Source organism: Zonotrichia leucophrys, chromosome 1, assembly GCF_028769735.1.
Source record: "Zonotrichia leucophrys gambelii isolate GWCS_2022_RI chromosome 1, RI_Zleu_2.0, whole genome shotgun sequence".
NCBI lineage: Eukaryota > Metazoa > Chordata > Aves > Passeriformes > Passerellidae > Zonotrichia > Zonotrichia leucophrys.
In genome coordinates this window covers 111,780,957-111,807,833 of record NC_088169.1, presented here as the reverse complement: position 1 = coordinate 111,807,833, position 26,877 = coordinate 111,780,957, and the positions used below count along the sequence as shown (strand labels likewise).

Sequence of the window (26,877 nt, the reverse complement as noted above, 5' to 3'; positions counted from 1 at the left end):
ATTCTTTTTAGTACTTTTAAGTACTTTGTCCCTGTATTTCTCTGGGGATTAAAGTTAAAAAGATGGTGCTCAGTTTCCACTTTTTAAATATAATTTTGCCCTCGCCTCACTTGGTATCTCACACCTCCTCAGATATTACCACAGCAAACTACTAATAAGATGGCTTGACAGCCCATTCTTTATGTGGCCTAGGATGAACCTCATCAAGACCGTCTTTCTAGTCAAAATCTGAATTATTTAGGCTGCTACTCATTACCAGAGTGCTGGGGACAGCCCCTACCCTGCTGTGGCAGTCACATGTGTGGGTCAATCTCCAAAAGCTGTGTGAGCTCTCTGAGTGACCTGGGTGTGGTGCAGCCTCCCAGAATTGTGCTGTCCCCCTCACTCAGCCACCTCAGGAGCCCATGGTAGGTCTGTGGAGGGATCTTTTCTGCAAACAAAAAGCTGCAGCATGAGATTGTTGTGTCTGGTGGACTGAGAGAACAAGGTTGGCAGAGAGAGGGAGGTTTCTCCATCAACTTTCTTCCTCTGTGCCATTTTTGCTCAGTTAACCTGAGCCCCATAAGTAGCAGCTTCCCATTCATGCAGGTATTAATTCAAGTTTGTAAGTGTGCCTAGGGCCATGATGAAAGGGTCTGCAAGGAGAATGTGTGTTTTTGCAGCAGTGGGCTTTTCCCCCTGTTTTTTCTTCTGGCTTTGCTGGGTCATTGCCAAACCTTTAGCTGACTAAATGTTTAGGATGTATTTTTTTCCATGAGTAGACTTTGCATTCCAGCTGGTTCCTGCAGCCCATGCCTGTTTTGTGTATCCTTTGGCCTTGGTCTTTGGCAACTTAGACAAAGCAGAACCACTGATAGAACTCTGAACCTTCCTTAGCCATTAAGAAACTGCTACATTGGATCTTCCTGCTGCTGGATTTTTTTGGTCCTTCACAAATCACCTGCTCCTCCCTCTTTTCTTCCAGAGGATAATATGGCATTATGTAATTATTATTGTTATAGTTGCAGTTGCACAGGGCTGGAAGGGAGTAATGCCTTGCAGGGCAGAAGCAGCACAGCTGTGAGGTGGGAAGGATGGATGAGAGGTGGCAGGGTGGAATCTGTCTCAGTTTGCTGCCACAGCAGGCAAGAGGAACCAGCTCAGTGTCCTTTTAGCCAGCTGCACTCCCCAGAAAGGATTCTGGCTGTGGTGGTGTGGGACTGACAAGATTAATGTGTGTACCTGTGCTGTACCTACTCCTTGTAGGGGTGAGAGGAACTTTCATTTCTAGGGCTGTCGACAAAGTGTGAAAATTGACCTGCTGTGGGGAGAACTCCGGTTTTATCATTATTTTAAGCATGAGGGAATTAATGGGTGAGTGCTGGAAGCAGTAAGGCATACCAGGAGGGGCTGTGACTGCTCCCAGCCCCCTCGTGGGTTGCTAATAGGGAGGAGAGGTCCAGTGTCCCATTTGAAAGAGAAGGGCCATGACCAATCGATGTTCAATGCGGCGGCAATGCCTCGCGCCGTGGCCGCGGGATGAAAAGGCAGAGAGGCAGCCTGAACTGTAAAGACATTTCATTTCCCTGGTAATGAGGGAGACACACTGTGGCAATGAAACCAGGGAGAGAGAGGCTGAGATGCTAATTTCTGCTCCTGCTGCCGCTGCTGCTTTGATCTGAAGCAAATGCCCGTTTTAAATTGCAAGCGGATGCGAGTCAGATATCATCCAGCCAGTGGCTTACAGGCTTAATGGAGTGGGACGTGCGCTGCTGCCTGGTAATGTTGGGAGAGGCAGGCAATTCAGAGAGGAATTACTGAAGGGCTAAAGAGACAGGGAGCCAGGGTAGGGGGGATGTCACAGACTAACTCTGTGGGGCACAGTGTCCCCTGCTTTCTGTCCTGGTGGCACTTGCCCGTGTTGGAAGGCACACATCCTGCAAGGGCATCCTGCTCTTTGGTCTCAGAACATCAATTTGGGGCGCTCTCCAGGTGAGGCAAAGGCATGGGAATTTAGGTGTTGTTCATTTTGTGCTATCATTTGGGCATTTAATTGAACATAACTGATAACTGACCCAAGATATTCTGGGACAGACCCAGAGGCTCTTTGGGATGGAGTCGTTAATCCAGAAGCAGTGACTGGGAGCCTGGTAGCTGATACTGGACAATGGCATCTTCTGGAGATTCTTTTGGGGAAAGACCTGAATTATCTTGAAGGACGAATGTCTAAATATTTATTATATTTATTATAGTCTTCACTAACACAAGGCTTTTGGGTCTAGGATGAGGCTGGAGTTTATTGTGTGCTTCCTGTGGGTATCCAGAGGTTTGGATGTCTCTGCAAGATGCCACGCAGTCTTGAGAAATCTGAGGGACCTGCAGGCAGCTGCAGGGAGGATTGACCTCTGCACTAAGCAAAGAAATGGTCTGGCTATTGAAAAAGGCTCACAAATCTATAAGGTTCTTTGAAGGAGTCAGCATGCGAATAGGGAAAATCTCGTGGCTGTAGTCTGTGTGGAGCCAAGAGGCTCCACAATGTCCATGGTTATTACAGAAACTAAGTAATGGAGGGACAAAACTGGCAGCTCCTCGCAGGGCTGAGCTATTTGTTAAAAATACCAGGCAGAAAAGAAGGTAAGTGGTTCTGACAGAAAAGGGAGGTCACCAGCGATGAGACCTGTGCTGCTCTGCGAACGCAGAAATGGGCTGGAAAAGAGGATGATTGATAAACAAAGAAAGATAATATTAAGTTAATCAAGGCATTAGCAGCAAGGGCTGACTGATGAAATTCACAGGGTGCTATGAGACTGAGTGGCTGGGTAATGAAACAGGACATGACTTTTGTGTAGGTGACTGTAAAGTGAGAGATGGTGGCAAAAACTAACCAGTCTTAGCTTCAGGTATGAAACGATGGGGTCTGAGCTGACCACTGTAATTCAGAAGAAAAACCTTCATGTGAGAATAGCCAGGTGTGTGTAACAGCTGCACGATGATCAGAGCAGCCAAGACAGCAAAAACAGGAGTGAGTTATCAGGAAATAAAGACAAAAAGATAATTCTGCTGCTGTGTACACCTGGGGAGCATTCACACCTTCCATGAAGGGCTGTTCCTCCTGCCCCACAAAGGACAGCACACCTAGCCAGGGCGCAGGGAGGGCTGGAAAACAGTTTTGGGTTTTTTCCTAAATATGCTTTTAAAAGCATTAGAATTCCCTTTCAGTACAGTAAATCATGTTAATCTGTAGGCCACTAGGCAAGATGAAGCTTTTAGATTATCCATTATCCTTTCTTTTTCTACAGCATTCAAAGACTTCACACTATCACAATAAGATAGTTGAGAATTTTTTCTGCTTAACAAATGAGGGAACTTAGAGATAGGGGTTTGCTGTGAAACAGGCAAAGAAATAGGAAATCTGTTTTTTTAGAATATCTCTAGAGAAAGAGACAAGAGAAAAGACTGGCTCTAATAGTGAGAATCAAAGGGAAAAATCTCTCTGCTGGATCCAAAATAAGTTTCCATAGAAACAGATTTTTCAGAGAATGAATTACTGCAGTATGAAATTAAGATTGTGGATCTAATTCTGCAAAATATTTAAGCATGTTCTTTGCTTATCCCTATTCAGTTCAAGATGCAAGTGTGTGATTTCCATGGAGGCTTATGGGCTTTATTTGATGGAGGTAGAAATAAGGGCAAGCTGCACTGAAGTGGGATCCAGGTTTTCTTGTGCTTCCTTGTCACTGACAAACTTGCAGCTTATTTTTCATGGCAGCATGTGTTGCTTTGCTGTCAGAAATGTGTAGGCCCCAGTGCCTCAATCTGAGAGTTCAGCACAAAGTTCCATCAGACTCTTGCCACTGCTGGGGAGTGGAGTCAGCAGAGTTTTTACATTGCTGGGTACGTTATTGTTTTGTTAATTAACTTTTTTTTTCTATTTATGTGCAGGTTTAAGTTTAAATGGGATACTTATTCTGTAAATGAACGCCATGGTGATTATCAGATAATTAATTTGAGAAGTGATGTATAAGAGGTTGAGATTTGCTCATAATCTGTCTTTTGTGCACCTCTGTTTGTGGCCCACAGATATTTTAAACACAGGATAGGTTCTTAATATTTTGCATGCTAATTGCTTTTATTGTAAGTGTGTACTGCTAAATGATTTGGTTTAGTTTAAGCTCTTTAAAGCTGTTTTGTATATCTTTTTCTCCCCTCTGTGTTGTGACTTTATTCTTAGCAGAATTAACAGGAGAAATAAGGTTTGACTCAGAGTTTTATTTCCATTTACTGTACTTGGAATAGATGAAGCTCTTGTGTAGCCAAGCTGCAGCTACTCTTCTTCATGCAAACTTTCTATGTTCTTATTCCCTTTTTATTTCACATATTCCTCTTTATTTCACATCTTCCAGCTTTTTATTTTGGGAGGTGTATATGTGTAGACCCCCTTCCAAGCATTTCCCAGCAGCACTGCAGAGCCCAAAAAATGAACTTAAGCCTAGTGCTAATAGTGCTTTGGGACTCTGTTTGAGATGATGCAGGACAAATAATCCTCATGGAAATTGCATATAATTTTTTTTGTTCCCTTCTCTGAGCCCTTGTGCTTGTCCCAGCCAAAATAAACTCTCAAGGCATTTAAACAATCCATCTTCACATAATATTCATGTCAGTGTTCCATCTTAACGTGGAAGCTCTTGGGTCCAGATGAGCTCTTTCCCCTGCTTGTCACCCAGCTGTGGCTGCAGGGGTTCCTGCCTGCCCTGGGGTGGTGATGGTCACAGATGGTGAACCTGGAGCCCAAATCCTTAGCAGGGGAACAGCAGCAGCAGCAGCTGAAACTGTCCCCTGGCACCACTGAGCTTCAGTGTTCCCTTACAGCTGGAAAGCATTCTTTCTCAAAGTTTCCCCTGACAGGGAGATGGAAGACACACTTCATCTCCTGGAGACTCCTTGTGCTTGCTTTGCTGGCATCCTCCCCTCCTCCTCCTCCTCCTCTCTGTTTTGGGACAGATTTTTTGTTTAGTCAGTGCCTGCCACGCTGGTCCCACCAAAAGGGCACATGTGTGGTGGCAGAGGTTCTGCCTCTCCTTTGGTGCTGGTTTTCAGCTCCAAGCTTTGCAAGGTGTGAGGGAAGGATGCTGTCAGAGGATGTTCCATTCCTGCAGCAAAACCACTGAGGGGAGCCTAATGGACAGCTTTTCTTCTCAGATGATTTCAAATCCCTGAGGAGGCCATGACCTGTGTCAGGGTGTCCTGGGGTGACGTTATGATGCTTGTATATCCCCATTCATCTGTTCTGTGCCTTTAAGACCGGCTCTGAAGAGTGGAAGTTTTGTTTGGGTTTCTCTTATCAGGACACAGAGACAAGCGGTACATGAGACTGTTTTTTCACTTCCAGCTTCAGCTTGCTGCTTTTGCTTGCTCTCTTTTTCTGCTCTTGCTTCTGCTCTGCTTTCTGCCTCTGCTTATTAGCTAGTTTAGCTAAACAGTCCACATTGCTTCCTGGACTGTTTCTCCTCTCCTGTTCCTGTGACCATCTCGAACCTGCTCCGGACTGGGACCCAGGAACACCAAGGGTTCGGCTGCAGCAGCTGGCCCAGCGCCGGAGGGACTGAGAACAGAGCAACCACCCCCGAAAGAGACTTTCTGATTTTGCCATCTTTCTCAAAGCGGTGTCATCGGGTATTGTTCATTTTGTGTGCTGGGGGGTGCGGGGCCAGTCAAATAAACAGGTTCTTTCCACCTCTCTCCGAGGAATTTTTTCCCGAACCGGTTGGGGGGAGGGGCCGTGTTGGTTTCGCTTTCTGGAGGGGCCCTCCTTTGCAGATTCTTTAACAAATTTGCCCTAAACCAGCACACAGGGACAAAAATGTTGAACAGATTTGCATGGGAAAAGCAAATTTTGCTCCCCTTTTGCTGCCTCCTCAGACCTCTGGCCCCACATGCTCAGCAGAGAAGAAGCCAACCTTGCTCACTCCCCTGCCAGGCATCCCAGGCCCACCACACAAATTGTGGAGTGCACAAACCTTCCTCTGTGCTTCAGACCCGAGCCAGGTGAGTACATCCCCACACAGAGCAGCTTTGCTGGCCCCCAAGCCAGACACATCTCCCCTTTGAACTTGCAAAGCCTGCAGTTTGCACGCTCAGCTGAAGCAGTGAGAATGGATAAAACCAATCTATTTTTAATCCAGTGCAAGATCTCTTACTCTTGGCTATTTTTTTCATAATTGGTTCTGTTTTCTGCTAATGATCTGAAATTTAGCATCTATTTCTGCCTCAGATATTCTGATAACTGGTGCTGAGGAAGAAGATTAAGACTGTTTTTAGCACTGAAGGCTGCAGGACATATGGATGCTGCAGACCTGTTAGTGACAGACAGAAAGTTGTTTGGAGGCAACAGGACAGATTGTCTGGGATTCCTGGCTGAGTCCCAAGGAAAGGCTGATGAGGTAAGCAGTGCTGGGAAAATCCTGTTAGGGAAGGAAAAGAGCAGGCTGGAGCTGAGAGATCACTGGATGCACTGCACCGAATATGCAGTTTCTCTCCAAAACTGAATTCACTTTTGGCACAGAAATGGGATTCATATTTCTCTCCTTGGTGCACTTGCTTCCTTAGCAGGCTGGTGAGGCACTCTGGACTGTCCAGCTTTTTGTAATGGGTTAAGACCAAAACCTTGTTCTGAACCATTGAGGCTGCTGGTTCAGGTTGGGATCAGACATTTCTGTCTCCATCCCATCTGCAGATCCACAGTGTGGGATGAATATCTGGAGCAATATCCCCATATCTGGTGCCTGTTGATATGACAGAAATGTTCCAGGGTAGAAATGTTCCTTGTTGAGCTGGAGGGGGCTGTTTCCAAATTCAGGCAGGGCATTTTGGGCAGGGGGAATGTGTACACACACATTTGGTAACACCACCACCACCATTCCTCCAGTCCTGGGAGCTGCCCTGTGGCTGCAGTCTGTTTCCATGCTGGGCATGCTTTACACTTCCCTTTGGTCTAAGGGTGATTTGTGCCCCTTCCCCTACAATAAGTGGATTAGCTGTGATTTATTTGGGACAGGCTTGGGACTGGTGATTTGTGTGCTGCTGTGGGTGTAGGAGTTGTGTGATCTCATGCAAAGGGTGATTGCTGCAAAGTGCAAAGGCACAGATTAGGACAAATGACACTCTGGGTCCAAGAGCTGAATGGGGATGTGGGTGGGATATCCAAAATCCTTCAGGTGCATTCTTAAATGCATTCTCTTCCACTCCCTGCACCCTTCTGATTATGGACAACAAAGTGGCAGGTTTGTCTCCCCTTTCATTCTCTGCTTTTTCAGGAGGAGGTGAGAGGAGAAGCAAAGGACCGAATTCTTCTGCAGAAGAAAAGAAGCAGAAAAGGGATCTGCAAGCAGAGACAATGCTGCTCCTGTCAAGGGCATGTGCTGTCTGGTCAGGGCACAGCCATGATTCCCTCTGGTAGGAGACAGGGGAGGGAATTTTGGGAGGGATGGATGGAGGCAGTGTCCCTGAGTAGCAGGAAAAGTGCCTGGGAGGGGCCCTGCAGAGGCATCAGCAGGGGCAAGGACCTGGAGGGAAGCTGGAGTCTGGAGATGGGACCAGTGTCAGAAGCACAGAACAGCCCAGGCTGGAAGAAACCTCCCAAGGTCATCTGGTTCAACCTTTCATGGGAAACAGAGAGTGTAGATGAGATTCTCTGGCACCCTGTGCAGTCACATCTTGAAAACTTCCAGCAGTGAGGCTCCACCACATCCCATGGGAGTCATTCCAGTGATTGATTTGTTCTCACTGTAAAAAAACATATTTGTTATATCCAGATGAAATCTCTCCTCCTGCAACTTGTACCCTCTCCATGTGGCTCCTTGTGAAGAGACAACCTCTGTCTAAATTGTAGTGACCCTTTAGGGTCTGGAAAACTGTGATGAGGTTCCTCCCCAAGCCTTCTCCAGGAAAAAAAGACCTTATAACTTCAGTTTTTCCTCATGCTGAAGGATCTCCAGCTCTTTGATCATTTTTGTGGCCCTCCTTTGGCCTCTTTCCACTCTATCAACACCTTTTTTTGTGTTGTGGGGACCAGAAGAGGATACAGGATGACAGGTCTGGACAAGGACTGGGGAGAGTGGGACAATCACATCTGTATTTCCGCTGGCAGTGTCCCTGTGGGTGCAGCCCCTGGTCTGATTTGCCTTTGTCAGTGCAGTTCTGCACTCCAAACATCTCAGCTGTCCCCTCAATCCTGATGGGAATTTCCTTCAACTCCAGACTCCAGGACTTCGTTAAAAACCCAACTTTATTCCCAGAATGTCTGCAGGTAAGCATTACATGGATTTCTAATATTATTTGATATTTCTATATATGGATTTTGGGGTTTGTTTTACAGTGTAGCAGCAGGAACAAATCAGCTTGGATTTGTTGGGCCAGAGGAGGTTTTTGGGTGTCCCTCATTGCCCACCCTGCATTCCAGACCCCCATGAAGATGAAATCCAGAGCAAACCTTGACTTCTCAATCTGTGAGAAAATGCATTGCTTAGAAGAGCTCCCTAAAGCAAATTTCCCAGGATTTTTGATTGAAGAAATCCCTGCAAGCAGTTTGCAGTGAGACTGGAGGTGGCATCCCAGCTCGGAAAAGGTGTCAGGAATGAGGGATGCACACAGGGAGAGCTGGGAGGGGAGAGGTGGCACTCCATGCTCCATGGAAATCCAGGAGCTCCTCATTTCCACAGATGGATTTCCCTGCCTGTGGACTCTGACATGAATTCAGTGATAGATGATGGACTGGCTGTAATGCCAGTCTTATTTCAGAGCTGAATCCAGGGAAAATCTGTCACTGGTGCTGCTGGAATTTGGAATTCTGAGCTTTGTTCTGCTGCAGGGGAAGCAAATCCAGCCCTTTCCTTTTGGAATGGCTCTAAATGGGGAATGAGAGCAGAGGTGGCTGCTGGGGCAGGCCATGGAATTGTTTGGGATATTCGGGGCACAGGGAGCTCCTGCTGTCCAGGAATTGTTTGGGATATTCGGGGCACAGGGAGCTCCTCCTGTCCAGGAATTGTTTGGGATATTCGGGGCACAGGGAGCTCCTCCTGTCCAGGAATTGTTTGGGATATTCGGGCACAGGGAGCTCCCCTGTCCAGGAATTGTTTGGGATATTCAGGGCACAGGGAGCTCCTCCTGGCCTGGAATTGTTTGGGATATTCGGGCACAGGGAGCCCCTCCTGGCCTGGAATTGTTTGGGATATTTGGGGCACAGGGAGCTCCTCCTGGCCTGGAATTGTTTGGGATATTCAGGGCACAGGGAGCTCCTCCTGGCCTGGAATTGTTTGGGATATTTGGGCACAGGGAGCCCCTCCTGGCCTGGAATTGTTTGGGATGTTTGGGGCACAGGGAGCTCCTCCTGTCCTGGAATTGTTTGGGATATTCGGGGCACAGGGAGCTCCTGCTGTCCTGGAATTGTTTGGGATATTCGGGGCACAGGGAGCTCCTCCTGTCCAGGAATTGTTTGGGATATTCGGGGCACAGGGAGCTCCTCCTGGCCTGGAATTGTTTGGGATATTCGGGCACAGGGAGCTCCTCCTGGCCTGGAATTGTTTGGGATATTCAGGGCACAGGGAGCTCCTGCTGTCCAGGAATTGTTTGGGATATTCGGGGCACAGGGAGCTGCTCCTGTCCTGGAATTGTTTGGGATATTCGGGGCACAGGGAGCTCCTCCTGTCCAGGAATTGTTTGGGATATTCGGGGCACAGGGAGCTCCTCCTGTCCAGGAATTGTTTGTCCCTCCAAGGTCTCTCTAAGGTCCCTCCCAGTCCAAACCAGTCTGGGATGGGATCCTGGGCTGGGTTGGGGTTGCACCCTGCAGGTCTCTGCTCTCCTGTGTCACTCTCCTGATTAATCTCAGTCATTAATTTTTTAATTAGCCTGGTTGGGTGTCATAATAGAGACATGTGGGGGTTTTTATGTAGAACAGATGAATTTTTATTTAGAGTTGATTTTTATATGGTGTTAGAAGGTACTGTGTGTGACTTTAATTAATTAGTAAATTAGTGAAACTCAGCTTATTACCTGGTAATGACCAATGCATGTGTTTCTCACATTTTTCTCTTTTTACATAGTTTACATTTTTTGTCTCTTGGGGAATGAGTGTTTTGCACAGGTGGGATTTTCTTTGTAGGTGTGAGCTGGTTTTTCACAAGAACAGATTGTTGTGTAAACTGATTCTTACCCTTATAATTTTTTTACTGGGAATTGAACAGGTTAACTTTAATAACAAGGCTTGAACAGTGTTTTACAAAGTTTTTAATTGTATTTTTACTTCCCTGTAGTAGTTTATGTAACAGGGTTTGAAGCTCAGCTTCTCTCGCTCCTTCAGACCCCAGTTTGGAAAATATCACTGGTGAAATGGGGAGATTTTCACCAAACATTTTTTTTAAACAGAAGTATAGCAATGACATTAATGTACAATTGTAACAGCTGTGTTTTATCCTTTCAGATTTTAAAGAAGAAAGAAAACCAGAAGGCAAATGTTCTCCCAGGGAGCAGCTGAGCTCTAAGGTTCAAGTGCTCATTTTGTTTGCGGATGCATCACTAATGTTCAGAGGTTCTATTAATAGTAATAATATTTCTAAAATTAATAAATTTAATAATTAATCTATATTATAAAACTTATAAATTTAATTAAGAAATTTAATGCCATTAAAAATACTGACATTAATACAATTAATATTATTTATTTGTTTCCAGTCTCGTGTGCAGCCCACTCAGAGTTTCTCTGTTTGGAGTTCCATACCCGTGTCAGTAAGAAAGAAACCAAAACAAAGTTTTATTGTTGAAATAAAATTTCCTTTGCTGGAACACTCAGGCTGTGTGTGCTGTGGTGCTTCTGTGACTCCTGGGAAAAATATTTCAGGATTTCAGGCTCCTGGATCCTTTGCAGGCTGATTTTGGGGCTGTTTTAGAACTGTTTTGGCAATTTCTGTTAAATTCCAGTTCATAGCGTGGGTGCTGTCAGGGAAAGGTTTAAAGTAATGAAAAATATTCTGAGAGAATGATGGACTAAAGGCTCTGATCCAGCAGGAATGAGAAGAACGTGGAGGTATCACCCAGGAAGAGAATCCAAGGGAATCCATGGGAATATTCTGAATAGTTTGAGAGTTCTTGCATAGCAATTCTAGGGAAAAAATAATTTAAAAAATATTCATATATTTATATATAAAAATATAGAATAGAAATATAAAAGAAACATATATCTATTGTATATTTACATATATATAACATAATATATTATTATATATTATTATATATTTATATATTAATGTAAAATATATTATATAATATATAATCTATTATATACTATATATTATATATAGTATAAATATCTAAATATTATTTTTGAATTATATATGTACACACACATATATATATGTATACATACACATATACATACATATGTGTATATATATATGTATATATGTGTGTGTATATATATATATATATATACCCATACAATTCTAGAATTCCATAATTTATCTACCTCCCAATTCTAGACTATAATTCTTGGAAATTTTTAGTTTATTATTAATAGGGATAAGAAATTTTTGATCTATGTTTGAGTGCATGAGTAATCCATGGCTCTGTATTCAGTCATCAATAACTGATCAAGAATTGCCAGTTTTACTGATAACAGTGATCGAATAAATCCCAAATTATTGAACTATGGACAATGTTCCCCAGGGCCACTGGGGTGGGACAGGGGAGAGGCCCCGAGACCCTGCTGGGCTCTGTCCCACTGAACTGTCCCTGGTGCCATCTGGGATTGTCCCCGGTGTCCCTGGGGCTCTGGAGCTGCCCCCCCAGCCCTGCAGGACCTGCCAAGGCCCCAGAGCCCAGCAGGGACCCAGAGGAGCCCCAGGACATTGGGGGACACTTGTGGACACCCAGGAAACCCCCAGCGCTCCAGGACATTGGGGGACACTTGGGGACACCCAGGGCATGCCCAGAGCTCCAGGACATTGCCGGGACACCTGGGGACACGCAGGAAACCCCCAGCACCCCAGGACATTGGGGGACACTTGGGGACACCCAGGGCACGCCCAGAGCCCCAGGATATTGCTGGGACACCTGGGGACACCCAGGGCACCCCCAGAGCCCCAGCTGGGGGCACGGGGGACAGGGGGACAGGGGAGGGAGCACAAAGCCCCCGAGAAGCCTCTGTGGGGTCAGAGCAGGGAAACTGAGGCTGAGGAGCTCACGGGGCTGCTCGGGGACACTGAGACCTGACCAGGGACACTCAGGAGCATTCTGGGGCTACTACAGGTCATTGGGGTCATCTCAAGGTCACTCCAGGTCATTGGGGTCATTTGAAGGTCACTCAAGGTCATTTTGGGGTTACTCTAGGTCATTTGGGTCATTTGAAGGTCATTCAAGGTCATTTTGGGGTTACTCTAGGTCATTTGGGTCAGTTTTGGATTTTGAGATTTTCGAGTTTCTGACTGGGGTTACTTTAGGTCATTTTGGGGTCATGGTGGGGTTACTCCAGGTCATTGGGGTCATTTGAAGGTCATTCAAGGTCATTTTGGGGTTACTCTAGGTCATTGGGGTCACTTGAGGTCACTTTTGGATTTTGAGATTTTTCGAGTTTCTGACTGGGGTTACTTTAGGTCATTTTGGGGTCATGTTGGGGTCATGGTGGGGTTACTCCAGGTCATTGGGGTCATTTGAAGGTCATTCAAGGTCATTTTGGGGTTACTCTAGGTCATTTGGGTCATTTGAAGGTCATTCAAGGTCATTTTGGGGTTACTCTAGGTCATTGGGGTCACTTGAGGTCACTTTTGGATTTTGAGATTTTCGAGTTTCTGACTGGGGTTATTTTAGGGCATTTTGGGGTCATTTTGGGGTTACTCCAGGTCATTGGGGTCATTTGAAGGTCATTCAAGGTCATTTTGGGGTTACTCTAGGTCATTGGGGTCACTTGAGGTCACTTTTGGATTTTGAGATTTTCGAGTTTCTGACTGGGGTTACTTTAGGTCATTTTGGGGTCATGGTGGGGTTACTCCAGGTCATTGGGGTCATTTGAAGGTCATTCAAGGTCATTTTGGGGTTACTCTAGGTCATTGGGGTCACTTGAGGTCACTTTTGGATTTTGAGATTTTCGAGTTTCTGACTGGGGTTACTTTAGGTCATTTTGGGGTCATGGTGGGGTTACTCCAGGTCATTGGGGTCATTTGAAGGTCATTTTGGGGTTACTCTAGGTCATTTGGGTCATTTGAGGTCACTGGGGTTACTTGAGGTCATTTTTGGGTTTTGGGGTTTGAGTCTCTGAGTGGGGCCACTTGAGGTCATTTAAAGGGCACTGAAGGTCATTTGATGTAATTTTGGGGTCACTTTATGTCATTTTTGTCCCCAATAATTGATGCAGGGCTCAGAACTTGACCTTGGTGTTAACTTTCAGTTTTTATTCTGTCAGCAGTGCTGGTGCAGGAGTTGGGCTGGGGCTGCCTGAAGCCACTTCCCAAGCCAGGGGATGCCCTGGGATCCCCCATGGCAGCAGCTGAGCTCCTGTGGGGTGGGAATGGGAATGGGATCCTGTCCCAGGGCCCCAGCAGGGCTGGCAGCCCCCCCGAGTGTGGGATCCATCCTGGGCTGGCAGCAGGAGCACGGCTGGGCCCCTCCTTGGGGAGAAAATGGGAAAAATATGGGGAAAAATTATGGGGAAAAATAAATAATGGGGGGAAAATAATGGGGGGGGATAGTGGGGGAAAAGAATGGGGAGGAAATAAGAGAGGAAAAATAATGGGGGAAAATAATGGGGGAAAAATAATGGGGAAAAAATAACAGGGAAGCAAGGGAAAAATAATAGGGAAAAATAATGGGGAAAAATAATGGGGAAAAATAATGGGGAAAAATTGAGAGGGGAAAATAATGGGGAGAAAATAAGGGGGAGAAAAGGGAGGGAAATAAGGGGGGAAATATAATGGGGAAAATGATGGGGAAAAGTAATGGGGAAAAATGGGGGAAAAATAAGGGGAAGAAAATGGGGGGAAAATAAGGCAGGAAAATAAGGGGGGAAAATAATGGGGAAAAATAATGGGGAAAAATAAGGGGAGAAAAGAAGGGGAGAAAATAAGGGGGAAAAAGGGAGGGAAATAAGGGAGGAAGTAATGGGGGGAAATATAATGGGAAAAAATAATGGAAAAGTAATGGGGAAAAATGGGGGAAAAATAAGGGGAAGAAAATGGGGGAAATGGGGGGAAAATAAGGGGGGAAAATAAGGGGGAAAATAATGGGGAAAATTAATGGGAAAAATTAATGGGAAAAAATAATGGGGAAAATAAAGGGGGAAAAATAATGGGGAAAACCAAGGGGGAAAAAAACAAAGAGGGAAAAACAAGGGGAAAAATCAAGGGGGAAAACGGACAGAAATGGGGCAAAACTGTGGGGAAAATGGAGGAAAGGAGGGGAAAAGGGGACTAAAAGAGGGGTAAAAATAGAGGGAAATTTGGGGCAAAAATGGGGGGATAAGGGGGAGAAAGGAAAAGCAAGAGGAAGTGGAGCAAAAGGGGGGGAGTGGGAAAAAAATGGAGGAGAAATAATGGGGACAGGGTTGGGATTTTTCCAGCCCTATTTAAATGTAACACTCACAATGGCAGCACCAGCCAGGGATTTCTTGCTCCTCATGGATCCTCCTCCTCCCCAGCCTTTGGGGTGAATCCCTTTGTCCTGGTTTGAAGGTCGGGAGTCTGCCAGGAGGGCAGGAACCTTCTTGGAATAGAAAATCCCAGGAAAATCCCCTGCAGGCTGTAACTTTGAAATTAGGGGGTTTTCAGGCAAAAATATAGGATAAGGAACAGCAGCTCTTTACTAGAATGTATATAATGAGGAAAACAAGCTACAGAGAAGGAAAACAATCCCAGTAACAATCCCAAAACCTTTTCCCACCCTTTGGGCCATTCCCCCTTGGGTGCAGCTGTGGGAACAGCACGGTGTCTGGGTAGCTGTGGCGTTTGGGTTAAAGTGGAACAAAAACCCCAAAGCAGCAGCAGGAAACACCTGGAGGAGGGATGTGGTGGAGAAAAGAGGGACAGAGGGATTTTGGGGGGTTTTCCTGGGCTCACCTGTCCCGTGTCATGTCCTATGGCAGCGGTGGCAGCAGGGAGAGGGGTCAGGGATCGGGGTCCTGGGTTTGCCCTAAAGAACTGAGCTGAGGGTCAGGGGTCCGGGATTGGGGTCCTGGGTATTCCCTAAAGCACCAAACAGAGAGTCAGGGTCCCTCTGGAGAGAGGGATCAGGGATTGGGGTCCTGAGTTTCTTCTAAAGCACCAAGCAGAGGGTGAGGGTGCCCCCAGAGAGGAGTTGGGGACTGGGGTCTCAGGTTTCCCCTAAAGTACTGAGCACAGGGTGAGGGTCAGGGATTGGGGTCCTGGATGTTCCCTAACACCGAGCAGAGGGTGAGGGTGCCCCCAGAGCAGGATCAGGGATTGAGGTCTTGGGTTTCCCCTAAAACACCAAGCAAAAGTTCAGGGACCCTCTGGAGAGAGGGGTCAGGGATTGGGGTCCTGTGTTCCCCCTGAGCAGAGGGTGAGGGATCAGGGGTTGGGGTCCTGTGTTCCCCCTGAGCAGAGGGTAAGGGATCAGGGGTTGGGGTCAGGGATTGGGGTTCTGGGATTTTGGAAAGACTCCAGTTCCTGGAACTCAGACTCACCCACAGCAGGAGGAGCAGTGAAGGACAGAACTCTGGTGTGGCAGGGAGTTGTCCCCACAGCAGCAGCAGCAGCAGCCTGGCCCCAAACACATCCCTGATCCCCAAAGGGCAGCCCTGAGCCCAGCCAAGCCCCCAGATCCCTGCATGTCCCTGGAAAACCCCCAGGCACTGAGATCAGCCCTGGATAAAACCCCAACAAATCCTCATCCCCATCCCAAGCCAAAAAAATACCCCAACAAACCCTCATCCCCATCCCAAGCAAGAATAAAACCCCAACAAATCCTGATCCCCACCCCAAGCTCACCTTGTGTTCCCTGAGCACCTTCATTCCATCTCTGAGGAGCAAAAGCGAGCAAAGGTTCCTGGGAGAAAGAAATAGAAAAAAAAAGAAAAGAGGGAAAAAACATAACCTTGCACACCTGTGCGGGTTTGCACAGCTGGGATCTGTTTCTGGTTTCCCTGAGCATGGAGGGAAAGGCAGCACCAAAAATGAGCACCAAAAAATGGAGAGCAAGGACTGAAGAAGCCACACAAATGTCCTTTGATACACTAATTAATCTATGATTTAGCTTTTGTTTTGTACCAAAAATGCAGCACCAAAGGAAAGCAGCACCTCATTTAAATTAAGATTAAAAAATATTGAAGCCACCCAAATTTCTTTTGATACAGGAATTAATGTGTTAGTTAGCTTTTGTTTTCTCCTAAAATGCAGCACCAAAGGACAGCAGCACCTCATTTAAATTAAATATAAGGTACTGGGGAGGCCACCCACATGTCATTTAATACAGGAATTAATCTGTTATTTAACTTTGGGTTTGTGGCAAAATTGCAGCACCAAAGGAGAGCAGCACCTCATTTAAATTAAGATTTAAAAATATTGAAGAAGCTACCCAAATGTCCTTTGATACAGGAATTTATTTGTTATTTAACTTTTGTTTTGTACCAAAAGTGCAGCACCAAAGGAGAGCAGAAGCTCATTTAAATTAAATATAAAGTACTGAAGAGGCCATCCAAATGTCCTTTGATGCAGGAATTAATTTGTTATTTACCAGTGCTTTTGAACCATCCCTGGTGGTGTTGCCCAGCACCAGCCCCTTTTAATGCTGCCCCATCCCCATCTCTCTCTGAGCAGAATAAAATGTTTATTTTGAAATAAACCTTCCATGTAAATCCTGGCAATCTTTGGTACAAGCACAGGTTACCTCTGCTTTGGTGTCTGTGGGCTGTGAATTTCAAAGCCAGATCATTTTCCTGCCCTGGCTGTCACAGGAGTTTTGTCCTCTGTGGCTTTGGGAGGGTTTTGATGTCATTGTGGCTTTTTATCAAACCCCACAAGTGCTGATTCCATCTCTGGTTTGGCCTCAATAATCCAGGCTTGGCAGGCCAGGCTGCCCTTCCATGTGACTGAGGGCCTGGGGTGCCATGGAAGCCCAGAGTGTGTCTGGAATCACTGAGCATGGGGAGAAACACAGAATCACAGAATATCCTGAGTTGAAAGGGACCCACAAGAATCACCGAGTCCAGCTCCTGTCCCTGCATAGGTGTCAGTGACATGGCTTGATCATTCATGGCAACCTCTGGGGACAGGGAGGAACATGCCAAAGCTGCAGCAAAGCTCAAGAAGGTCACTCAAGAAAGAGGAGAGGTAGGTGGAAGACCTGCAGGAGGAAGCAATGGATTCAAAGGGGTACTTGTGCCCAGGATGGTGCTATAAAGAAATGCTGAGGTGTGCAAGTTGTTGTCTCCTCAGCACTGTGTGTTTATGTCCCTGATGCTGAAATCTGAGTGTGTGGGACAGCAGCAGGCTGGATGCAGGGACAAGACTGCTTTGCCAGGCAATTTCAGGGGTCTGTGCTACACCAGTCCCTGGGGAAATGCTGAAAAAAAACCCAGATGAGGAGACAACCCAAAAAGCAGTACGTAGGGGAAGAGAGTACCCCCTTCCTGAAACATCTGAGTCAATAACCTCCAAGCAGAAAGGACCAGGCTCTTGCTGAGCCACTGAAGCACAGCTGATCAATAACTCAAAGTCCCGACTTGCACATTAGCAGAGTCAATTATCAGCTCTGCCCTCTGCTTCCTTGATTATTATTTCAGCATGTAGCAGCTGCTTCACAAGCGTTATGGCCCATCACACTCTGAAGGGACTGAGTTAAATGCAGATTATTGACCGATGAGGCCATAAGAATGTACTGTAAAATATACAGTCATGTTCGCCCATAAATCCCCAGCGAGAGTGCTTTCCAAAGCAATTCCTCTTCTGGTGGGACTCTGGGTCACTGTCAAGGCCATGAAAAATGGTTTTTCCACCTTATTCCTGCCATCTCTGCTGTGGTGGTGTTGTCACTCTTGGCTTTACACCAGCATGTGGATGTGGGGTTCTCCCCACCCTGAGCTGCTCATCGGGACCCCTGGGCTTCTGCACTTGGGGTCTGGCTGACTTTACACATGGGCAAGGTGAACTGTGTGCAATGTTTCTGTTCTGGCCCCAGGTTTTCCGCTGCTCCTGAGTTCCCAAGTTCCTTCAAATCCCTCAGTTTTGGCTGAGGTTGTGGGTTTATGATTTGCAGCAGGCTGAGTTCAGGCGAGCACAAGCAAGTTAAATCATGAGCTGTTCGAGTATCAGGTAAGGACAGCTTTCACTCTCTGCCACTCTGACACACTGCTGGCCACCAGCCACGTGCTTCACCAAGGCCAGAGGTGCCCTGCTTGTTTTGGTTTGCAAACCTCCTCAGCTTCAGCATGCAAATCTATTTCAAGGAAAGGGATGAATGTCTGTGGTTGTGAACTGGGAAAGCTGTGTGTCTGTACAGGAATCCTCTCTGCATTGAAGACATTGGTAGCTGGGCCAGCAGGGATGAGGTGCTCAGTGGCTCAGGGGTGCCCTTCATGTGGAACCTGAGAGGAGCCTGGGCTCATCCTGGGCAGGATGATGGTCATGGCAAGCACAGCACACACTGGCAGCTCACATTGCTCATTTTGACCACTGCCCCCAGGCTGAGACCTGCTGGTTTACCCCAGGCAGTAAAGTTCCGTGCCCTTGAAGGTAAATCCCTGCTGAGGCTTCCTTAGTGCTTCTAAGGATTTCTTGATCTCCTTCTCCCTGGGGTGCACCCCTTCCAAGGACAGGAGAGGATTTCACATGCTTTGAGCTACAGAGATGGCTAATTTGGAGTTTGACATGTTACAGAAGTTTGGAGGTTCTTAATATAATTTTGTCATGACTCTGTGTTGGTTTTTCCCCAAGGCTTTCTCAAGTGCAGCATTCTTGCCACAGTTCTGGCTGCAAATGTTTTAAAACCTTTTGCTGTTGGAGCCACTCAGATCCTCAGGACCAGGCCTCATGAATTCCCAGGGAGGCCTGAATCCACCAGGATGGTGCCAGCAGGTGTAGGGGGATTCTGCTGGCCACAACTCCTGGAACCTGGTGCTGAGCCTCAGCTGCTGCAGCACCTTCCTGTCACACAGATAAAAGCACTGCAAGAAGCAAGGGAGTGCAGGGTGCTCCCTGTTATCGCAGGTGTGTCCCAGAGTGGCCACAGATGGTGGAGTGGCTGCTGTAGGATCACACCACGTCTCTGAGTGCTGTCAAATCCCTATTCTTTAGCTCACTTTTCATCTCATTTTGTGTTCCTCTTTGTTAACACACAAGCTTGCCTTCAGCTGTGTCATGCACATTCACTTTTCACTGCCAGGGTAAATCTCTCTTACCAGCCCTGCACAAACACCTCTCCTTGACCCCTCTGCTTCTCTTCCACACCCTGCACGCACATGAAACACCTTTGTTTAAATATCAGCCTGGAAAAAGAGGTTTCCTGGTGATAGAGTTGTCTCCTTATGAAGGATATCACTGCAGTAGGGCTGAACCCATCAAGGAAGAACAAAAACTTTTGAAGATTGTCCAGGAAAGAACCACTGTGAAGTGACCTCTGTCCCTTCAAAGGCTGGAGGTTCAGGGAAAAGCCAACAAGATACTGAAGTTTTTCTTCCTTGTCATTGTCATAGAAGTCTAGCCAGCTCAGAGTTTCTTAATTGCCTCCTGTAACCCATCTGGAGATCCAGACAATACCTCCAGCATGTTCTGTATGCACTAATGCTCACTGCTGCCTCTGCCTGCTCTAGAAATGTCAGGCCACAGGCAATGAGAGAGCCCTGTGGTGTGATATGAAACCTCAACACAAACTGCAAGCAACTGAAACTGTGCTGCACCAGCAGGGAACTCAGCACATCACTCCAGATGTCCAGAGTTACCGAGAGAACCCTTGGGGGGCTCGGAGATCCTGGAATATTGCCAAAAGCACCTGGTGGCTTGACTTTGACCCTTCGAGGGATGTGCCACCTGTTTGTGGACATGAGAGTCACTTGGGAATGAATGGTGTAAGAATGATGTATTTACAGGGTGAAATATAGATTTTAGGGTTTTGGTACAGGGGGGTTATGGAGACAAGATGGAGGGATCAGGGCGTGTCTTGTTCTTCTTCTTTCTTCTTCTTGTCATCCATTTTCTGTGGTGATGTTGGCACTTTGGGATTGGTTCTTGGTGAAGGTGCACTTGCTAATATGGGTGAAAGGTATTGGGAAATAAAGGTAAATATGATGTACCTAGTTTTTAGTATAAAAAGATACGACCGCCCAGTGGGAGGTCAGAGTGCAGGCTGCCTTGCTAGTCAGACCTCTGTTGGGCAGAAAGAAAATTTTATAGATAAGAAATAATAAACAATTTGAAGACTGAAAATCTGAAGAGTCCCGACTCGTCCTTTGAAGCGCGGGCTGTCCCAGAGCCATCCTACGCGTGACCGGGCAGAGACAAACAGCCGGAGCGGGCACACCAGCACAAACTGTTTGTGCCACACTTCCAGCCTTGCAACACTGTTCAAAATGGCTTATCTCACTTCTTTTAAAACCTTCGATGTCCTCACAGTCAAAGACTCATGTGCTAGACCTGGAGCTGGCTCCTGGTTAATGCTGATGGGGGCATGCCAGACCTACATCAGTTTCTACGGTGATTTTTCAGGCTGAGTCCTCTCTCTCACATCTCCACAGATGTGTCTCATTGGTCTCCTTGGATATGTTCTTTGCCTTCAACCTGGGGCCACTACCTGAATATTAAGGCAAGGGTAGGGAAATAGATATTCAAATAGGTAATATTGGCACTTTCAGGGATGCAGTTTAGGCTCACATGACCCTAACTGTGTCCTTTGAAAGCTGAGGGATGTGAAAATACTTCAGTTTCTGAAGAGGAGGAGGCTGTCAAGGAATACAAACGAGGTTTGCTAAGCTCACAGGCAGCAAACAGGGAGTTGTTCACCCAACCTTGCAGCACAGCCACTGTGAGACAGTCACTGAAACTCCCACACTTCTCTGGAAGAAGCTACAAGAGGAAGCACATCTTCATGCAGCAGGTCATGGACAGCTGGCCCTCTGCCCCTTGGAGGCAGGCAGCCCCAGCAGGTGTGGGCAGGGTGAGAGGCATTTGAGGACAACAGTCTCAGGACTGGGGTACTCCAAGGGGTGGGAAGTGCTCTCTCACACCCCTGGCTTTGAGAGGATGGGAGCTGTGGGAGGATATTGGGGACAGAACCCAGGAGTGGTCGACTGTGTGTGCTCCTTCCCATGGCTACAGTGGGAGACCAGAATAGGCAGCCTATCAGTGTGACCTGGACAGGCATTTCCTAGGAACCTAATCCCAAGATTTAAAGTCTTGAAAGAAATCTCCCTCTCTCTGAGCAGAACTGAGGATTTGGAAGCTGAGAGGTAATACAGACAGAGGGAATTATCAAGAGGTTAAATATGTGAAATCACACTGGTGTCCTCAATTTTTCTGCTCCCGATTCCTCTGCCGTGGCAACGTTCAAGCTTGAGTGTTTTCCTGCTGGGTGATGTCTCACCTTTTCTCCCTGCAACACAGAGGTCATGGTTTGTGGCTGAGGGCCCCACTGGCGGCAGTGACCCAGAGAGAAATGAACAAGCTGAAGCCTCTGATTAAAAATGCCCCTGTGGGGAGGGAGGACATGCTTAACTGTGCCCTGGAGAGCCATAGCTGCCTGGTGGCAGCTGGGCAAAGGCCAGTGTGATGGTGGGGGTCTCAATCCTCTATCTGCTTACTCACATTTGTGGAAATACAGGATGTAAGTCAGGGGGGACCTTAATATAGCTGAGACTGCAACCCTTTCTATCAAATCTCATTGCAACTTGAAGAAAGGGCAGTGAGAACACATCCATGGGGAGGGGCAAAACGCTCTCTCAGGCCTCCTTACCAGCAGAGACCCAGCAGAGACCCACAAGCACCATTGGCCCAGCCTGATGAAGAGACAGGGATTTTTATAAAGCAAGGCTGAAGCACCTGCATTCCCCCAAAAAGCAGGAAAGCATAATGGATGCTCGTGCCTGTGGAGTGCAGGGCAGGGGAGAGGTAAGGAAGCAGGTAAAGCATCCTGAGGTGAAGGTTGGAGACACAGAGCTGAGCTGTCTGCTGGAGGAAAACATTGGGATGTGCTGCTTGGGAGTGCGTACAAAGAGAAAAGAGCCTCCTGTGTGTGAGAGGGCTGAGGCTGTTGTGCTCCTTGGCCATTCCAGCAGCAGCAGTTTGGTTTGGGAAAGCTCCACAGCATGGAAAGGCAGATGCTCCAGCAGATTTGGGACAAGCCCTGAGAGCAGAGAGCAGGGTTTGGTGATACAATTCCCTGCATGAGGACCTGGAGTGGAGGGGAAGGTGAGGGCACTTGCCAGGCTGTCAGCTCTCTGCCTGACAGCTCCCACGTTCAGGCTCCAGCACTAAATCTCCTCCTGGAGCATTGGGTCTTGGTCCCAACGCTGCTTTCCAAGGGGGCTCTGCTCACTCAGCTCTCCCAGGCTCCAGGGACGTGCCTGGAACATGGTGTCATGGTATGACACATGTAATGACACATGGATGAGCTTAGCTGTTGGGTGTAGGTGAGGAATGGGTGGGCTCTCTGCTGAGTAATTTAAAAGCTGACTTTTGTTTGGCTGTGACTGCATCATCACCAGCTGGGAGCACCAAAGCCCATGTAGGTGCTTGTGGTCAGCATTTTCCATCCCTGGTGTGCAGCTCCCTGGGGACACATGTCCTGATTTTTAGGGTCTGAGGCCCATGAGTTTGCTGTCTGCTGGCAGTCCTGCTGGACCAGTGCTGGCTATTGAGATACCTCCTCTGAAACACCCCTGTGTGACTTCCCAGGCTGGTCCTCGAGATGGCACAGCTTCCTGCCCACAGTTTTGGGAAAGCATCACTGTTGTGAATCTAAAAAGCATGACTTTTTTAGAGAGTACCTCTAAAAAGCCAGGGAGCCCTGTGGTCAGCTGAAAGGGCCTGAGCACAGGGAAAAGTCTCTGAACTGCCTTGGCAATGGAACTCTCCCTCCTCTGCTGGCATTTGACATGGAAATGATCCTGATTTATTCTGGAATAATAGGATGAAATGGTGCAAAGGAAAATTTTACACTGAGGATCGAGATAAATTGCCCAAAGCAAAGTCAGCCAAGAGAAGGGAGGGGGGATAGCATTGCTCTGGGCATTCCGAGGAGCAAACATCGCGGTGGAAAATAATTACGACGGAAACAACGAGATGCTGGCCAAGGAGAGCTGGCTGAAGTGAGGGAGGTGGATGCCGATGTTCTCACATCCTCCAAGGAATTACTCCAGCTCGGTGCAGGGCTTCCCAAAACCTCGCACCCCGCCCGGTGCGAGGCAGGGGCGGCGGCGGCGGCTCCCGGCAGAGCCGGGCGGGCTCCCGGAGGGTTTCTGACAGTCTGGCACCATCTGCTGGGGCTTCCCGGGACACGGAGCCGGACTGAGCCCTGCTGCCTCTGCCGGGGAGCCGGAGAGCCCAAAATCACCGAGTCCTTCAGGCTGGAAAGGACCGATAAGGTCACGGAGCCCTGCCGCCATCCAGCGCTAAACGGAGCGCCACATCCAGGGATGGTGGTTCTGCCATTCAGCACGTTCTAATGTTGTCTTGGTTTAGGGCAAAGTTGGGAGAAAACCTCCAAAGGGGCCCCTCCACAAAGCAAACCCACACGGCCCCTCCCCACAACCAGTTCAGGAAGGATTCCTTCGAGAAAAGTGGAAAGAACCTGTTTCTTAAACAGGCACAGCACCCCCAGCACACAAAATGAACAATACCTGATGACGCCACTCTTTCCCTGCTCTGAAAAAGATGACAAATTCAGAAAGTCTCTCCTGGGAGTGCTCGCCCTGTTCTCAGTCCCTCCAGCGCTGGGAATGGCTGCTGCCCACAGTAGGCCCTGCTGGGCCGCAAGGTGCAAACTCTCGGTGTTTGCCAGGCCCCGGTCTGGAGCAAGTTTGAGTGGTTCCAAAAAAGGGAAAGGAGAAACAGTCCAGGGAAAAATTTGCACTGCTTAGCTAAACTAACTAATGAGCAGAAGCAAAAAGCAAGAGCAAAGCAAAAAACCAAACAAAAAGCAAAAAGCAAAAAAAAAAGCAAAAAGCAAAAGCCCAAAGGTGGTGGCCTCTCCTATCCCAGTCCCTGATTTGCTGCCCAAGCACTCCTGATCTGTGCTCCAAAGCTGTGTTAACAATGGAAAGGCATCCCAGGGCCACTGGGATAGGGAGAGTCCTGGGAATGATGGAGTAAACTGAAGCAAGTTCTTCCTCTGCCAGATGGGTCCCAGCTGGGGGGTGTCCTGGGGTTGGCACTGCGCCCTTGGAGAGGTCTGGGAAGGAGCAGCAGCAAGGTGAGCACACATTGAGGAGCACATCCCTGGTTTGTGATTTTGCAGCAGGGGCTGGGCATGGCTGTGTTTGCAGAAACCACCATTCTCTCTACTGTACCCTAGCTGGGCAGCAAGAACACCCCCAGTTACAGCTGCACTGTCCCTTCCCAAATTTGTCCACATTTTCTGGTTGAGGCTGTGCCTGTCCCCAGCCTCTGCCCCACACAAGCAGCAGACAAGAGATGTCCCGGATTCGCACTCACTTGTCCTTATTAGAGGCTCCAGCGGAGCAGGGAGGGAGGGAGATGGAGAAAGGCAGAAGTCTGCCTCCAGCAAGACGGTCTGCACAAATGGACTGGCTTATAAATGAATTTATAAGTTGAAATTGGCCTATAATGAGAGAGTTACTGAGAAAAAAGAACTGTGCATTGCAAACCACTTAGGAATCGGAGATCTCGGTGCATTATGCGGAGCCAGAGGGGAAATGCTGGGTCCTGTGAGCAAAGGCATCAGAGATTGCTGTGAGCAGTGACAGGCAAGCTAAGGCCAGTTATGCTGCCTACCCTGGAGCCCTTCACTGGCCCTGAATGCCTGCCCCAAAAATGCATTCCCCTCTGATTAAATTGTGAGAGTACTGGGCTCTTGAAACCGCTGCTAAATGCCGTCATTAGAAACGGTTTTATTTCAAGGCAGCTTTTACTAGTAATGGTTCTAGAGCGAGTTCTCCAGAGGAATATGGTTGTTTTAAGTTTTTAGGCTCTTTTTTCTAAAAATAAAGCAGTCTCCCAAGCCCACTGCTGTGGTTGAGCTTTGTGCTTACAGGCTTCTGTCGACAGCTGGCTTGATGAATGAAGATGTGAGGGAAGAAGAGCCTTTCAATGAGGAGGCTGTGCTTCCCAGGGCTGGGATGGCAAACAAGATGTAAGCAGTGATTGGAAACACGACATCCTGCACTCAGCACTCCCCAACATATGCAGAATCAATTTCACCTTTTGAATTCCTTGAAACCAGAGAAGTTGGTGTGCTTCCATGCATGTAATCCGTGGATTATCTGATTGGGAAGTCCGTGAAGATTCAGGTTTCTGTGAATTCCATGCAGCCAGGAGGTGTGGGGAAAGTTCAGCCTACAATTTTCCTTCTCCCAACAGCCATCTGACCCCCAAAGCTGTCCAGAGCCCTCTTAACTGATTTCACCCTCACCCAGCAGCTAATCTCCACCTCAGTGCTGCCTTTCTGGGGTGCAGGGAATAAGCATTTCTCTCCTTTGAGTCTGAAATTATACATCACCAGCTGTGCCTCCCTCCAGTGCCTTCAGCCACGAGGGATGGAGACCAAGCAAGCCCACCAGGAGGGTCTGTTGTTCCCTCATGCCTCCACACTCATTCCATGACAAATCCACTCTTTGCACTACGGAAAGCCACACTTTTCTTGAAAGCTGAGCAAGCCTGGTGTGCCCCTGGCATGATGGTGACCTGCTCTCCTTGCCTGTGCAAAGCTGCTTCTTCTTGCAGGGCTGCTGCCCTTCCCACAGCCTGACCTGGCATTTCTCTTCCCGTGTTGGGAATGTATTAGCATATTTTCTCTCCTTACTGTCACATGCAGCTATAAAATCTGCTCTCAAACAATTGGCCTGGGAGCTTCCAGAGACCACTAATAGAAAGAGAAAAACAGCATCTATATAAGGAAAATCAGCCTCAATATTCAGCTGGCATTGCTCAAAGCTGAAGGGCTTCAAACCTCCTCTGCGACAGGGAGGTCTTAGGCAATGGGAAGAAATGCCAAGGAAGGAGTAAAAGCCAGGAGCAGCAGCAAACCTCCTGGGAATGTCTGCTGGGTGCCAATTTCCCAGGGGTACAGAGTGCAGACACACATCAGCTTTCTGGAGTCATTTTTAAATGAGTTCTGCCATCAGAAGTGTTCCCTGGCTCCTGCAGGATGAAAGGGGACCTGGAGGATGTTGGTGTGCATTGACCCAAAAGTGCACATCAAAGAGGATGCATTTGGTATCAGCCAGACACCCAACAGAAATGTCTTTGTGGGCTCAAACCTCCTGTGGATATGTGTGAACAACCAAATTTCCCTGGCTCTAACCTCTCCTGGGGATAGCTGGGATAACGCAGAGGTGTGATTTTTTCTTTAAAGTGCAGTGCATCTGTGTGCTCTGCTGAGGTCAATTAGAGCTGTGGGAGATCAGAGGCTGATGAAAGATGAGTGCCTCGCCTCCAGAAGTAGTGATTCTTTGTTTTCCGAGTTCTAGTAAAGCATTAACTTGGGCCCATGAAGAACTCTTGGCTGCTCTGCCCCTTCCCCAGGGCAAGGAGACAACCAGCTAAAGGAAGACAAAAGGATGGCAGCTGGTTTGGGTTGCCCACCTCTCCTCCACCCCAATCCTATGCAGCAGCATATCCTGGAGGACATGATCCTCTAAGTTGTAGGATTTGTTTGCCCCAGGGGTGCTTGCCCCTTGCCTCCTGGTTTCTCAGCATCCGCAGATGCTGCAGGAGGCCCTCAGCCTTGGAG

The 26,877-nt window shown here is 47.7% G+C and overlaps 1 long non-coding RNA gene across 1 annotated transcript; it reads left to right on the top strand.

Moving 5' to 3' along the window:
• Nucleotides 1-5,383: 5,383 nt before the first annotated feature.
• LOC135454889 (uncharacterized) lies at nucleotides 5,384-10,525 on the top strand. The gene is made up of 6 exons (XR_010442217.1): nucleotides 5,384-5,652; nucleotides 5,899-6,024; nucleotides 6,251-6,419; nucleotides 7,293-7,431; nucleotides 8,174-8,284; nucleotides 10,457-10,525. It is a non-coding gene; the product is annotated as an uncharacterized LOC135454889 (long non-coding RNA).
• The last annotated feature ends 16,352 nt before the right edge of the window (nucleotides 10,526-26,877 follow it).